The sequence below is a fragment of the Apteryx rowi genome, unplaced genomic scaffold (genome assembly GCF_003343035.1).
Source record: "Apteryx rowi isolate R43461 unplaced genomic scaffold, aptRow1 scaffold_13, whole genome shotgun sequence".
NCBI lineage: Eukaryota > Metazoa > Chordata > Aves > Apterygiformes > Apterygidae > Apteryx > Apteryx rowi.
In genome coordinates, this window is record NW_020447530.1 from 567,126 (window position 1) to 583,672 (window position 16,547).

The window sequence follows — 16,547 nt, forward strand, 5'->3', positions numbered from 1 at the left end:
GCTCTTTTTTCTAGCTGTGTAACATTATTTCGTGTGGCGGAAGCGTAGCAAAGGTCAGCTTTCCCATATATCTCTTCATTTTAACAGTCTCTGCCCTTTATTCTCGCACATTTGCATAATGTGTGTATAATGGAGGTGCAAAATACTGCTTTTTTACTTCGGATCCTGTGCAAGAAATTTTGTCATAGTCTACTTCTTTAAAAGCATGGTGTTGTAGTAATATGTAACCTTTGGAAATCACTCTGACAAGTCATCGTATATCTTTACATTTCGTCATTACAAGTTTGTTTTGTTTTTTTTGAGAGATGTACAATCTTTTGCTTTGTTCTTAGGTTGAAGAAAACTTTTCCCCCCCATCACGGGGCTTTGACCGAGTCCAGCCTTGGCACAGCGGCTGCTATACATAGCTGCACCAGCCTGCAACGCTCCTGACCGTGAGAATCCTTCTGGTGCGCCTCGGCACGACTCCGCGCAGGTGCCGTGATGCCAGTGTGTTAATGAACACCGGGTGAGTGTGTAAGAGCAGGCTCTATTACGACGAGTCTTCGTGTTTTCAGCCGACAAGTCAAATGTTTCCAGTTAAACAGCTGTGCCTTCTCGAACGATTCAGCATGACCTAAGGTGCAGYGAAGGTGCCTCCAAGTACGCATAATTGGTGAACATGTGAGGAGAGATCTTAACATAAATAAGATGTTCTGCATTTTTATATGTATGATCGTGCACATGGAGGACTGCCTAGAAGTGAAATCATTTGGGGATGCGCAGAAGAAAGATTAGAAGGAGAAACCAAGAAAAATGAGATAAAGAACACAGAGGAATGGACAGAATTAGGGATCAGCCTAGCTGCAAGATTAATAACAAATTTCCAACTCCTGAACTGAAAATGGGGTACAGCTGCTGCTGGTAGTAATGCTGCTTGAAGAAATATAAGTGGTTTTCCACTGATTTCCTCCTTGGTAATTATATGTACCAAAATGTATTAAATAGTCACTAATCAGCTAAATCTGGAAATGAATACATGGCCAAAAAAACAGAGAAAGACACTTTATGAGGTTGATACTAGAAGGCATTTTTCCAGGAATAAAACATCATTTTTTTTCCAGGCTAGACAAGGCGGGTGTTGCCTGAATGAAGGTTTCCGCGAGCGTCGCCGACACGGGGGACACGGAAGGAGGCCCCTTGCACACAAGCCACCGGGGCGCTGGTCCTGAAGGAGAGCGTAGAGCCCCAAAGCAGGTGCGCTCTGAGCGGAAGCCGAGGGCCGTCAGCGTGAGCTCCTTCCCCTATGAGTTCAGACGTAGCCTTGTTACGCTGGCGTTGGACAACAGCCCCCGTCTGTGCTTTTAGAGTCATGGTAGACACGGGGTATCTGCTCCTAAATAGCATGATATGAGTCACTGTAAGTAAAAAGATCAGTTTAGAATGAAATAAAATGCAAATCTTTAAATGCTAAAGGTTATCCAGAAAGGGTGAAAGAGGAAAAAGTAAAGATTGGAGGCGTCTTTAATTTTAAAAACAGCCAAGGACGCTGTAAGCCTCACCCCTGGATGCTCGCGCTGCGTTCACCCCTGTGCCTTCATTTAGATGCCGGTGCTAATAGCGGTAAACTTGCTAACTAGCTAAGAAGTAGTAAACCTGCACAGCCTTCACGGTCCCCTGAGCGAGGGACGGAGCAGCTGCTCAGGGCTCAGCACTGAGCCCACACCAACCCCTTCTCTCGCTTTTTCCCCATCACAGGAAACCCTTCTCCTGGGTCACAACTTTCTTGTGCGGAAAGAGCCAGTGCAGGGCGGCGGGATGGTGAAATTCACACTGACCTCGGCGCGGGAAGCACGTACGGATCAGACTGGCCTGGACTGTTAGTGTAACACTGGACACACAAAAACAGCTGCCGGAAGAAAACATGCTTCAATAAAGCAACAGAAATAAGTTGGATGTACACAGAATACAGTGAAAATCGACACGGACTTGTATCGTGTGCCCTCGCGGTGTTTGGGATGCAGYGAGGGCAAGCTTGCAGCCGATAAACTGTCAGGGCCAGGGGGAGGCCAGCAGAAGCGAAACGATTTGCTATAACTGAGGTTCCTGCGTGCCCATCTCAAAAGCTCTGCAAAATCTGGAGATTTAGGCAGGTGGCTGGAAAGCCACCCTCGTGCAATCACAAAATATCTTTGCACCCTGCTCAGCTTGGAGAGGTCGAAGCCAAGCAATTAATGCTGCAAGCAATGAATTATGGGGTGGACTTTGTGAATTATGGGGTGGACTTTGTGAATTATGGGGTGGACTTCGGCACATTTCTGAGCTGGTGAGTTTCGTTCCAGGTATGAAGGTAGAAAATTTGAAAACTTTGTGGATTTAAGGATGTAGAAGTAGCAAAATAGGAAAAAGACCACCTCTTCCCCTGCCCCTGGCAAGATGTGTGTATCACTATGGCTGACTTCCAGCTTCAAAATCTTTCTTATGAAAACGTAAAGCTGCAAGGCAAGGACCTGGGACCAGGGTCTGCACGAGCCGAGCAGTCCCAGCCCAACGCCTGCTCTTGCCTGGATGCGAATCCTACCGACAGTGAGTGAGAGCAGAGCGTCTGCCCTGCTCCCCGCTTTAAAACAGACCAGAATGACACAAAGCAAACCCCCAGCATTTCTCTCGGTTTCTGTATTATCACAGATTCCTAGAAAATGGGCCTGGAAGAATCTCAGGAAAGAGCTGGTCTATGTTATTCCTAGCAAGTGTCTGTCCGGGTGGAGGTGACGCTCCCTCACGCAAACCCTGCAGTGCTTCACTGTCCYGACCGACGGACGGTTTCTGTGTCTACGTCTCCCTCGCTGCTGCTGAAGCCCACTGCTTCTGGCTCAGTCTGCCGCAATCACGGAGAACAAATGATTCCCTTCTTTTCTTCAGCCGCCTTTCATGTATTGTGTCATGTCCCCTTTTCACTCTTCTCTACACCAAAAAGGATCCTAATTTCTTCAGGCTTCCCTCACAGCTCACTTTTTTCCCTATGCTTTTGCTTGTTCTCTTTGCTTTGTCTTCTGTTCATCTGATCTATTCACACCTGCCTTTACCTCTGGACTGACCTGGCACTGGACACCGATCTCCAGCTCCGGCCTTGCCTTTCCCAGCAGAATGGGACTGGGATTCTCCCCTTCCCCCTGAGGTTATAACCTCTGAATCCAGAGAGACCTTGCACCTAGGCCTGCTTCCAGTCTGTCTCCTCCCTTCCCTTTTCCGTCTTTCCAAGGTTTCGAAGGTTGGGGGAACTCTGGCTCTCTCCAAAAAGCCAGGTAGGATTGCAGGGTAAGCTGCGATCTGGACTCTTGGTCCTGGCTGATCCATCGGGATCATTATCTGCTTGCAAGTGATAGCCAATTCAGAAACATTGCTGCCATGGAGGAGAAACCTCTTCTGAGTCATCCAGCAGGTAGTGTTTGATTCAGGGGAGGAATTGCCTAAGACACAGGCTATGTCCTGCTCTGGCTGATGTCAGACGCAAGACTTGAGAGCTATTTCAGTAGGGAGATGGTGAAAGACATGAAGAGTATCTAAGAGGTGAAARTATATATGCATCTCTCTTAAAGAAACACCATAAAGAAAAGACAAAGCTAAGTATTGACCATTATTAATAATGATTAATTGAGCTCGTTATTACCTGAGAACTTGAAGGATGCCTAGAGCTCCTTCTGCAGGTGCTCACTACCTCCCCCTGTCTTCTTCATTCCCGTTCTCCTATGCCACSCTGTTTGGAAAGCCCTAATTCTAGGAAGGATAATGTAGAAAAAAAGTTAGTATTCTTTTGCTGTATCTATTTTCATTGTATCTCAGGTCTGTAATCTAGTTAGGAGACACATAGGGCAAAGCAAGATGTACATCAATAAACCTAGTGATAGATAAGGACAAATATTTTCAGCCAGCAGGAGCTCAGGTCAGCGACAAAATGGCTCAAGACAAGGAGCGGCTGACCCAAATCTGGCAGATTTGGATTGATGGACTAGGGATGACAGTGGTATTCGCTGTTTCTTGAAAATTACAGGTATCCGTAATTCATGTGGGGAGCAATATTGAAATCACTGCCTTTAAAAAGCAAGATTTAAAAGTAGCTTTGGCTACTTTTTACTTGCTTGCTTGCTTGGTTTTGTTCCATTTTGATTTTTTTCCCCTTAAATTCTCTTATGCGTTGTAAACTACAGCTCAAATACACAAATAGAAGCTAACTGCAGGTTCCATGGAATATAATGAGAATAAACTAACAGGGTTTGGGTTGCCAGTGTCCACAGCRTTCATCTCGTCTTAGCCTGTCCCTTCGAGCCCGCGGGGTCAGGGCTTGCCCGGCCTGCCCAGGAGATGGCCTTGGTGGCAGGCAGGGATGGAGCGCTACGATGGGGCGAGCAAGAGCAGCATTTCCCAACAGCTGCATTGTTATTCATAGTTATTCATTACAAAGCACGTGGGGATTCTTAAAAGCTACAGCATAGCCTTAAAGGGAAGGAAAACCCCCTACTCCCAAGYGAGCAAAGACTCCCTCCCTAGTCAGGAAAGTACCCATCCAGTTTGCCCGTTCCCACGCACTGCAGTTGTGTGGCACCGTGGGAAACTTTCTTAATAATGAATGAGAACGCACAGACCAGTGTATGAAACCTCATTAAGAACCTCTCGCAAAGACTCCTGGAAGAGCCCTGTGCTCACACGCAACTTGTGCACGGAGGAACAAGGTATTGCCCGCGCCGGGCAGGCGTGGGTTCCCTGGCAGATGACCCCTCCTGAAAATTCATCACCTAGGATGCACGTTGACCTTCTCTTGGGTAACTCACTTGCGTTCCCTCACTTTTTAAAGTTAAGTGTACTTATTTCTAATTTGTGTTATTAGCTCTGCAAGTGTGAGTGATCCCACTCTTCCCTGAGCTGCTTGAAAGGCATGAAAAGGTTGAAAACTTTATGATTTTTATTGCAGTAGTGAATATAGACTAAGAGGCTGGTTTCGTGTGGTTTCTCAGTCAYCTTCCTCTGCAGACCTGTTCAGTGGGCAGCACGCAGGGCTGCGGGTCAGTGCGGATGTGCCCCGTGCCGCTGGCTGCTCCCGGACACCGTGCTTCCAGCCCGGCTCGCCCCGCATCTCCGGCAGTGCTCTCTGAACCTCTCTCTAGCCAGCTTTTTCCAAAAATGCAGGATCTCCCACTGCTCCTCCATAGCTGGCCAGAGGTGGGAGCCAGATTGCAGGGGGGCAGGARGGACGAAGCATCAATCTGATTTCCTTAGGAAACCAGGTTAATGGCCAGCCGGAGCTGTGAATTCTGTTTGGGGACCACCTGTGCTCCGCATTTCTGGCTGATAACTATCTTTTCAAAGCCAAAATGGTCATCATGAACACCCAGTCTGTTCTTGGACATTGGCCATTCCAGCAAATCTATCCCAGTAGCTCCTGCTGTAAGCCCAATTACTTGTATTGGAGCCAGAATATGTATTTCAGGCTGTCACTCTTGACATACACTCTTCAAGTAATGGTCTCACACAAATTGTCCCAGCAGTTAATTACCGCCTGTATTATCTGCCATTTTATTTTCTTCTTTTCTCTGCTTTTTTTCCCTGAAAATTCAAATGCAGCCCTTTCAGTCTTGTTCTGCTTTTATCTGCTAGATTAAAGAGTCCTCGAGGATCAGATATCTCCTCCCTGTGCTTACAGAACATCAGCAGGCAGCTGACCTTTATTGACTGGGTGTGAGTGTTTACGTGTCATGACGGACCATTAAACTACATGTTATCRGGGTGAGTAACTGGATAAATCTGACCGAAGAGCAGGGTCTGTTTTGTCTATGGTGTCCTTGTTTTTYTGGAATTTTGTTACAGATATAGTTCATTAATGGACACTTACCTGTGGCAGCTTTAACTGCTCTGTGGGCTGTCTGGATCCTTCTTTGAGCTTGCCAGAATAGTAGTCTATTTTAAAATTCTCCTCATGACACACTGCCAGCTGTCTCCTACGGCTTCTTCATCCTGACAGTTGTCAAAACATTTGAAATAACTAGTGCGATGTAGAAAGTGTGCAGTAAAAAGTCTCTCTCAGATCTTAGGGAGAGAACTAAATCCAAGGGCATACCTTGGAGAGGGGCTGATCGCCTGCAGCTCCTTGGAGCAGCCGCTTTGCAGACAGGAGATGCGCACCATGCAGCACAGTGAAGCCCGAGGCAGTCAGCTGGGGGAGCAAAGACCATGGGGAACTGAAGGCTGGAGAGGATCTGGAGGGTCATCAGCCTTTTCCAGGCCTTGCATCCCTTCACAGGCTGATGCAATTCCACCAAAAGGTTAGTCTAAACTTTTGCATCCGTTATATCCATTGATACGGATTCACAGAATCACAGAATCGCTGAGGTTGGAAGGGACCTCTGGAGATCATCTAGTCCAACCCCCCTGCTCAAGCAGGGTCACCTAGAGCACATTGCACATTCCCCCCACCCTGTTGCTCTGCAAAGACTATCTTTAACCATAATTAGATCTCCACCAAGGTATTTAGCAGCAATGCCATTATAGCTTTTGTTTCGCTAAAATGAACAAGCCCAGTTTTTGTCATGTCTCTTCGCAGGTGCAGCYGCTGCTCTCTTCAGCCTGGTGCGCTTGTGGCCCTGGGCTGTACTTGATGCTGGTGCAATGCGAGTGGTGACTCACACGGCTGCGGGCAGGTCTCTTCATGGGGCTGCGYTGGGCAACGCAGCTGGGGTCCAAACCCATGACATAACCTGCTTCCCAAGCAGGAATTATCCATAGTGAAATGGGAGAACCGGATCTTCTGCAGAGACTACGGGTTTCTGGACAGATGTTTGGAGAAGTGTTGCTCTTCCTGATGCACAACTGATAAAGAAATTCCCTGGTTTTCTGTTTCTGCTTAAAGATTCCCTCTGTTAAGCTGCAAGAAGCACTAACCTAGGCAAGACACTGCTCCATAGAGGAGGGCAGCTCAAGGCCGCTCAATATTTAAGTCTCACAAGGAATTGGAGTGAGTTTAGTGCAGGAAGGCAGAGCTGGTCCTCACAACAGAGGTAAATGACACCCTCACAGTGAAGCCAGCCTTTGAGCTTGCTAAATCAAGAGGCATCTGCTTTTGCAAGCCTCCAACCTTAAGTTTTGAAAATAAAACGTCAGCATATTGACCACCTCAGAGTAGCAGCTGAGAGAACTTCCTTTCCTTCACATTCTCCCCAGGAAGACCCWAGTAACATAAATTTAGTTATTGATGTCAAAGTTAGTTTACTATTTCCAGAGTAAATATAAGAGTTCACTAACAGGGTCACAGTACAAATAAGATTGCATGTCAAGTGCAACACATTATACAGCAGAGCAATGTTTCTGATCAGCTTGTGTTGTTGAGAAAGACCCAAAGTTGGATATTTTTAGGTCTATTATCTGCAATAAGCCCACGAGCTTGTGCAATGTTATAGTTTGAAAACATCATTAATTTTAAAATGCACTGCTTTCTTGGAACACATAGAAAATAAATAAATAAAAAAGAACACTTAACAAATGCAATTAATCTGGATTGGCTTGGCAGGGAAGAGTTGCCATTGATGAATTCAACAAAAACTCATTAAAACAAAATTCATGCTGAAAATAAAAGATGTTATGTAATGCAGATAGCACTGATTAAAAACTGCAGCCTCAAGAATTCAAAGCCTACATAGATAAATCGTGGGCAAATGCGCAAATTTGGCAGAGCTGAGTCTTTAACAAAATTCCAGCCCTTGACATGACCAAATTTTTCAGTGGAAGAATTCCCTTTTGAGGGCTTTCAGTTGTCACCCATATTTTTAAAAGGTGTACTTCAAAGAGACTTCCCGCAGGTAGATTCAAGTTCCTGCCTGAAATGGCACAGGAAGACTTGATCTTGCCCTGGGTGAAGCAATGGGCTGGCCACCTCTCAGGGCCTTTGCAGCATTTCTGAGTGATTCTGCACAAGCCACTTCAGGTTTGAACGGTTGATTCAACCTGTGAATATGCTTGTCCATGGAGAAGACGGCATGAAGAAAAGTAGAAGTCGTCCGTTATCAACAACTGTTGTAGGTAGATTTTGAAGCAATTTTGTTTTGCATACATTATTGACAGCACTGCTTTTAGAGCCCTGCCTAAAACCAGTTTCATGTTGGTTTGCCATTGGATTGGTCCAGCAGCATCTGGCTTATTTGCAGCCTGATAGTTTCAGGGAAGTAATAGTCTGCTTAATCCCATCATAACTGAAAATAACGTTCCAAGAGGACCTAGAAGGAAAACGAGGAGAGACGCGGAGTCTGGCCAAGCCATCAATGCCCTCTGTCACTCAACTCCCCTTCAACGACTCGGGGGCTGTTCTTACACCTGGCTTCTGAGGGGTCGTTTGCTCTGCCTTCCCCCACCTGGTTTTATGGGAATGCTCAGACAAATAGCGTTTGTCTGTCTAGATAATTTCCACCACAGCTGTAATTCACAGAATTATAGTGCATTGGGGGAACAGAAAAGCTGTACCCAACACAAACGCACACACAAGGGAAAGCAGAATAAGGCAGGAAAAATTATTCTCCCACATTCCATAGAAATCACGTTCTTTTACCTACTTGCCTCATAAATAGCATCCATTTATCAGATCACRCTGACCCACCAGGACACCTGGCTTTGACTACGATGATGAAAAGGGAAAACTCATGACAAGAGCCAACTGTATACTGTTTTCCTTTTTTTTTTTTCTAAGCTGGATTTTCATTTAAGCAATTTATTCCTTCTCTGTAAAAGGAAATAGAAAAGCCTGCCTGGCACAGAAAACCCTTAATTTAGTATCTGAAATGCTGTGACAGGAGTGACCTCACATCTGCCATGTCCCGTGTTAGCTTGGCTCCTCAATGGATCATATCTCCCATGATCAGGGCAAGATTTCTCAAGGGAAATCCTAGCTTAGCAGTTTCCAGTCTTTTCCAATCTTCTGCTCCCACTTCTGCGTCATCTTTGCCTGCTCTTCTGCCAGCTCTGGCAGTGCCGGTGTTGAGGCTGGACCCTGCTGGCTCTGCCCACATCTACGTGCTGGTCTCTGCCAGGCGCTCCTGGGAGTGCGGTCAGGCCAGCTCCGGGCTGACAGAGCTCACTTCCTTGGGGATCCGACCACATTGCAGCACCGATGCGCTCGTGCCCTGTCTCCRGGCCAGCCCTCGCCAGCACAGACCTCTTGGAGAGGCTTCAACGGGGATGCTCTGCCAGTGTCYCTGGCCCCTGTTACACAGAAACTCAATTTGGATGGTCAGAAAGGCCCAGCTGGACCCTTCTGGAATCTGTGCAAGAACAGTAGCTTCCAGCCTCAGCGAGAGCTCTGTGCAAACTCCTCCCTAGCTGCTCGGTGGCTTGTTCTTGCTGCTGCTGCTGCATCCGGAGCCTCCGGTGCCTGCATCCACCCCGCTCCTCCAGGAGCACGGGCCACATCGGCTCAGCCCAGGTCCGCATTCCCGCCTTGATTGCTCATGTCTGATTTTCAGCCCAATAATTTTTTTCTTGACCGAGCACGGAGCATAACTCAGGCAGCGTTTTCACTCGTTGCTGGGCATGTCAAGCTGTTTCTCTCTGCACACCCGCCCAGGTCTTCTGCAGTCGAACGCTTGTGCTCCGGACTACACGGAGGCTCCTATGAGCTCTTGGGTGCAATCAAAATACTTACTGCTACTTCTTAAAACCCTGAAAGGTTTGGGACCCGCATACATACGAGAGCTTATTTTTCACCTTCTGGCAGTTAACCCCTGACAGCAAGAACTTCCCGGGAGATCTTGGAGGAAGCTGGGAACCAGCTGGCCGCAGTCATCCTCCTGTGGGCTCCGGAGATCCTCCACTGACTGCCAGAGCCCGTCCTGTAAATCCAGGGTGACGCAGGGCACCTCCCGTCCCCATTTCCCACGGAGATGCCTTCTTCTGCCTCGGAATAGTTTCCTTCTGGCAAAATGCTGTTCTTTCATTCAGCTTTTAATTAATATAATTGCTTTCTCAGTTTATTGTTTTAATATCTGTTTTAAACCACCTGGCAGCCACAGCAAGATGCTCTATAACGTTTGCTATGCAGTAACCATCATCTCTGTTGTCACAGGATGAAGACGCAATAGCGGTGGCTGTATTTTTGTTCTTCTGCATTCATGTTATGTTCTTTGAGTGCATCTATTATTTAAAAAAAGCACTCAAGGCAATTTTTGTGCTGTATTGCAGAGAGGGGGAGCCAGGTGGTCATTCAGCGCTGTTTATTGACAGCATGATGGCTTTAAATGGTGGGGCAGCTTCTGATAAATACTGAGCCCTGATGCTAGTGAGATTAAAATGGAGCTTATGAGAATGACTCAGAAAAAAATCAGCAGAGAAAAAAATGTTCATAGGAAAAAGCAGGTGTTGGGAGAGTCACAGAATAAATGTTGAGCAGATCAAATATGTCACGGTCATATACAGATTACTGTGAAATAACTCTACATTTCCCGATCGCTGTGGTTTGACTGTCTTCTCACAGGCCTTGGTAAAGAGCAAAGGTTTCTGCACCCTTTGGTTGCTGATGAGGAGCTTGTGATCATAACTCCACGATACTTGTCTGCAGCCAGTAGATTAAGAGAAGTCCCTCTTTACTCGGTCCTTGTTAGACCAAATCAGGAATAGTGCATCCAGCTGCATCCACCCTGCTCGGAGCAGGAGGTCGGACCGGGGACTTGCCGAGGTCCCTTCTTGGCTGCGTGGTTGTGTGGCGCTGTGATTTTACTTCCTTCCAGTATTTCAGTTTCAGTATTATCAGCACTATTCTGGTTTGCTACTCATTTCTTTAACAGAAAGTAAAGACTTCCCTATTTTAAATTATCCAAGGCAAAATAGCCAAGCATTTGCATTCCCAGAAAGTGCGAACATAAGGATATGCTATTGTTTAGAGTCTGATCAGTTCTTAGAACAAGAGTCTTCTTGTCCTTAACTTTACCCACCTTCCCTTGCAGGAGCATATTGTGGCTCATCTGCTCCCCAGCCTAGGTATTGCTCACAGCACGGCGTCTGTGCCAGGACTACTGGCAGCCCAAAAAACACCACCTCCTCCCCTCGCCGCCCTGCAGCACCTGTGTGCTGTACTATGTCATCATAATTTCCTAGGAAAAAAAAGTACGAAACTATAGGATTGGTTTTACTGTGGTGTTTGCTGTTAAGCATTTCTGCAAGGGACACTGATACTGCTGTGCCTGAATACTGACCGGTATTAGTGGTGTAAGACTCATCCCCCTTTCTAAGGGTAGGGACGTTTAACCAAAGGAATTCCACTAGTGAGTCCTCAGGACCTTGAGAGGACACTGATGAAAGGTTAAAATGTCTAATTCAAACCTACCTTAGGCTACATAACACAAAAGAGAGGACAGCATGCGCTAGGCAGCAACAAGGTAAATATTCAGTGCAACTAAGCTTAAATTTAATGAGTTGAGCCATGTCTATAATTCCAGTTTAGTGAGTCTCTGGATTTTGCTTTTCTGCTCACTGCATCCAGTCCAGAGAATCAATACAAATTATCAGTAATTTTTCAAGGGTTGAAAAATGAGTTCATGCTGTGGAACTGCCACTAGTCCTTCTACTGTCCTTGGTTGATGGGTCAGCAGCATTATTATTTTTTTTAATCCTTTGATGTTATAGTGATATGCTGTTCTACGGCAACTAATCTGTTGGCTTCTTAGGAAGTTAAGCAAATGATGGCACAAACAGCTCAACGTAGCTCTGCCCCTAGGAGGTCCCTGGTGCCGGCTGCCCTGGGTGCTCCCCTCCTGCACCCCTATATGGGCTCAAGAGCCTATATGTATGAAAGGACTATGAAGATATTTAACTCGAAACGGTGGAGTTCAGCTGCCTAAGCCTGCTTATTAAAAATGAATGAATTAATTTGATAAGGCTCATCATCCTTGCTATGTGATGCGGTAGGAATAGGTCTGCTGCTTTCTGCCCTGCTCTTTTCTCACACGCAGGGAATCCTGCATTTCTGTATAGTGAAACTATTGAAAGGCTATTATTTGTTTTGCTTTTTCACTCAGATTCACTTATTACTGTTCCCTCTTTGAAGAGAATAACAGAGAAAAAAGAGAGAAGAGAAGAGAAGAGAAGAGAAGAGAAGAGAAGAGAAGAGAAGAGAAGAGAAGAGAAGACCAAACAATAAATTATAAGTAAAGAGAAGCTGGATGGCAGCAGCGAAGCAGCCCAAGCATGAGAGCCCAGTTTGGTCCTCTTTGGCCAAATGTCTGCTTTCCAGCCACCTTGGTGCACTTGCGTACTTCAGGCCCTCTTACTTTTGGTCCAACTGTTAATCCTGCAGGACATTTACATTTTGAGCCTCTGGACTAGGGGGACTTTCACTGTTGCTTGCCACACGGTGTAGAAGTGGATAAAGCTTAATTAACACTTGTTAATGAGGTCAGTTCAGCTCTAGTTAGCTACATGAGCAGCACTGCAGAAAACCACAAAGTGACTTGAGCAAAACTGGAGAGACACGGACAGTTTTGTCTTGTTTTACTAAAATCAAGAAGATAAGGTCTTGCAAAGCAAAATCTCAGAGCAGTTTATTATCCCTCTCTTAGCTTAGACTGCAAGAGCAAAATGACTGAATGATGTAAAAGATATCAAGTTCCAATAACTTTTCCTCCTAGAGATTTATGACCCCATTATCAATTTCCCCTCTTGACTGGAACAACTTGCAAGACCGTTAATTTTTTTTCTAGCTGCTTAGGCCAAACAGAGTTGTAGATGCTTCAACATTTTTGTATTGAAGTGGCTGGTATTAAAAAAAGTRTATATATACAAAACTGAAATATTGTGTCAGATGTGGAAAGTGTTTAAATCTGAAACATTTATTTTGCTGTAGTAAGAATTTCTCGCAGAATGGAAATGCCTGGTCCTAGACAGTCCTGCTCCTAAATTTCACCAGTCTGCAATCATATTCATTACTGTCCTCCGAGTCAAATTAATCTTTGGCTTAGTGCCATAGACTAGTGCTCTCCATCAGACACCACGGCACTATCCAGGAGTGACCCTTAGCGGCTTGCATGCCGGAGGTGGGGATGTCCCTGCATAAGTGTCCCGGCCGGCCAGGGCTGCAGCGCCAGCGAGTTGCCACAGGACAGCTCATGGGAGGAAAACATCTATTTTATGATAGGGACTAGACCTCTCGGGTTTCCCCTGTGGAGGCAAAGCTGAAAATGAGTTTCCACCTGCAGCTTCCTCTGGCCTCGGCTGCGGTGGGGAAGGACACGTCTGTCCGTGGCTTCTGCAGCCCCTGCGAGCAGACTGAYGTTGAGGCTTTCAGTGGTGCTGGGGCACTGGTTATGGATGGCAATGCTTCGAATGGGTTCTGAATCTGCATTAATAATGACCATTTCGATTCTGGACCATAAATAATCAAATTGAAGGAGCCAATTTATCTTCTGCAAACTTTTCTATATGCATGTGTTAATTACCTTTGAAAAGAAAACAGTAATAAAACATCTGTCTAGCAGAAAGAGCTTCCTTCTGCAGGAACACTGTCATAAATCTGTCATTCTACCTCTAATTTTATTAGATTTCAGTGTGTTACTCAGCTTGGAAGACCTGTTACCCACTCTTCAGAATTGCATCTGAGAATAAAAGCTGGGTGTGAATATTTAAATGCATCTTAAGGGCAGAGACCCCAGGCCCTCTCCCACGGCGTTGCGTCTTTGGCATTGGTGGCTAAGTTGCAGAGCTGGCAGCTAACCATGTGCAATATCCATGGTGGGCATGGGGGACCCCGGAGCCCCCCGCGTGCCGCGCTGCTGCCGGGTCCCGGGGAGCCTGGGGAGCTGTGGCTCCGCAGCCGTCGGGCAGCTCCCTTTCTTTGGCCCTGGTGGCGCACGAGAAATTTCGGTGCCCTTTGCGGGCAAGTCCTACAATTGCCCAAGGGGGAAAGGAGCAAGGCAATTTTAAAAGCCAGTAATTACTCCTGTTAAAATGGAGCTGCCTGAGGGAAATGGGCTCCTGCTCTATGCTGTGCTTCATCCTTTTCCTCCTTTAGTATTGACCCGGGTGAGAACCATGGGAGAGAGGAAAAAATCTCCGCAGTCTTCATTGTATGGTCATCAGAAGTGATATCTTATCCTGAAAAATTTTGCTTTTTGTCTAAATTTTTTACTGAAGAATAAAACTGTTCGCCAAAACAGACTCAACCGTGGCTAAATTGCTGGAAGATCACGTTAGATTCATGATCCACGTCTTCCCCTGGGACTGCCTGCTCTGCATCGCAGTGGACCTTCTCGCCCTATGGAAGGGGCCCATTTTCTGGCTCCAACAGAGGAACGGGAGTGAGGGGTAGCTTATGTCTGAATTCACTAAACCATCCTTGAAAGTCCTGTTTAGGAAGCTATGTCAGATCCTACCTCAGCTTTACTGCTTTTTGTTATAGTCCAGGAGAAGATTCTCCAAAAATTTTGGCCAACCCTTTCTGGAAATTGCATGAGGAGCTACTATTATCATTTCATTTCATTTCATTTCATTTCATTTCACTTGTATTGTATTGTATTGTATTGTATTGTATTTTACATTATTACTTTATTCTGTTTTTCCAGTTTGCTCATGTCCAAGGGAGATGTTAAGCCTGAGTCTTTTGCCTGGGGACTCTCTTCCAGTGTGCTGAGGGTGTCTGTTCCTATTAGAAATGGTGCAACAAATTGAAATTACATGCAGCATTTCATCAAGATCTTCCGGCTAGAGAAGGATGCCCCTTTTGTTTATTGCATTGCTTTTATTTATTTATTTTTGGTGAGGTGCAATGTATAAAGAGAGTGGTCCTAAAGGAATTATGACTCATGGAGATTAGATAAATAAGACAACTATAAAAGCCATCTTAAAAAGCACTTCAGCATTCATGTTCTAACAAACTGTGTAGTGGCTTGTAATTCCATCATGTGAGTGTGAAGCTATTTCTGAAACAAAGATTTGGGTAATAAGTATGCACTTGAATTTTAGTTAAGAAAATAATATGCCCTAAGGGTACATATCCTTCAAATCATTTTGTATGCATGTGATGTTCCTTTTCAAAAGAAGGAGCTGCTATTATTTGACAGCTACCTACATAAAATAAGAAAATTAATAGGAGTGTGTACTCAGAGTATGAGCTTTATTGCCAAGGACAGACTATTCAGCAGTGAAGAGAACAATAAGGTGCCAGCAGTGAGCTGCACCTGCAGGATTAAATGGTCCCATATTGGACCGATAAACGGAGTGATYGATTTGACTCTACGGCATGCCCTCCACCAAACGTGTGGCTTCAGAAAACTGGGTCTTCAGACAAAAAGGGAAGATGATTGATCCTCAGGGAAATTACACAAGCAATTTGTTCAGCAGTTTAGTTGTTGAGTTTTTGTCCAAAAAAGATTTTTGTGCTCTGCTTAGCAAATGTTTTTGTTATTCCAGTAACTGTTTTTTGGGTAATTGAAAAAACCCCCCCACCCAACTTAGAAGAGTTAAATGGCAACTTGAGAGAGCGTGGTTATTATCTTGTAAAGGGAAAGTGGTCTCAAGTGACCTTCCTCGTTCAGAAAACTCTGCTGCCAGATGCATTTTATACATATCTGAATAAAACATACGTTCACCTCAAGTCAGGAACCACTGCTCGGCAAGCGGTTTGGGAGGCGAAGAGGGGACGCCGGCAGCGGAGGGGCCCGGACGTTGGACACGGGACAGGACCATCCAGGCGGGATCTGGACACCCTCTCCCTGCCGCTCTCCGGAGCAGGAGCAGCGTTTCTGCAGCCGGGGACGCAGCTGCTGCACACCAAGTTATTTCTGCCGCTTCTCTGCAGGACGGMTCTTCCCTCAAGAACCAATATTTTCCCTTTCCTTGTAAACAAGCCTGAGTTCCCACACTGGCCTCACATATGGAAGTACATAGGCTTGCAGACATCCACGACACGGCTGCATACCTCGAATCTGAGACCAGCAGTCGCTCAATTGACAATTTTTATCGTGACCTTGACCATTCTGGCCATCTTGTCTTTGCCTCCGGTGAAACCAAGCCAGAAGATGCCACTGCCAGGACGACGTGTGCTGAGTAACCTGCTGAAGTGCTGGGACGAGCAGTGGACTGGCAGGGTGCGGGGATGCCCAGACACATCTCCCCTTCCACTTTGCTTCAGGTGGAGACCAAGCCGGGCAGCAACAGATTCTCACTGCTGCTGTTCTGGTGTTTGGGGTGAAAGCCATTCTTGATGGGTTTGGTTTCAGTGTTTTTGGTGTTTGGGATGAAAGCCATTCTTGGAGTTTTTGGTGTTTGAAAGCCATTCTTGGTGTTTGTGGTTTCAGTGGTTTTGGTGTTGGGGATGAAAGCCATTCTTGGTGGTTTTGGTGCTGGGGATGAAAGCCATTCTTCCTTCATGAATGGCGCTTCAACAGAAGCAGCTTCGGGGTTGAGCTGTATCTGATCTGGGGCTATCCAGTGCCCAGCACAGGGATTGCCCGTTTGGTTCTCCATCCATAGAAAAGATAATTAATGAAGCCCCAGTGGAAGAGGTGGCATGGGTGCCTGATGGGGGACATGATCCTGGGGCCTTA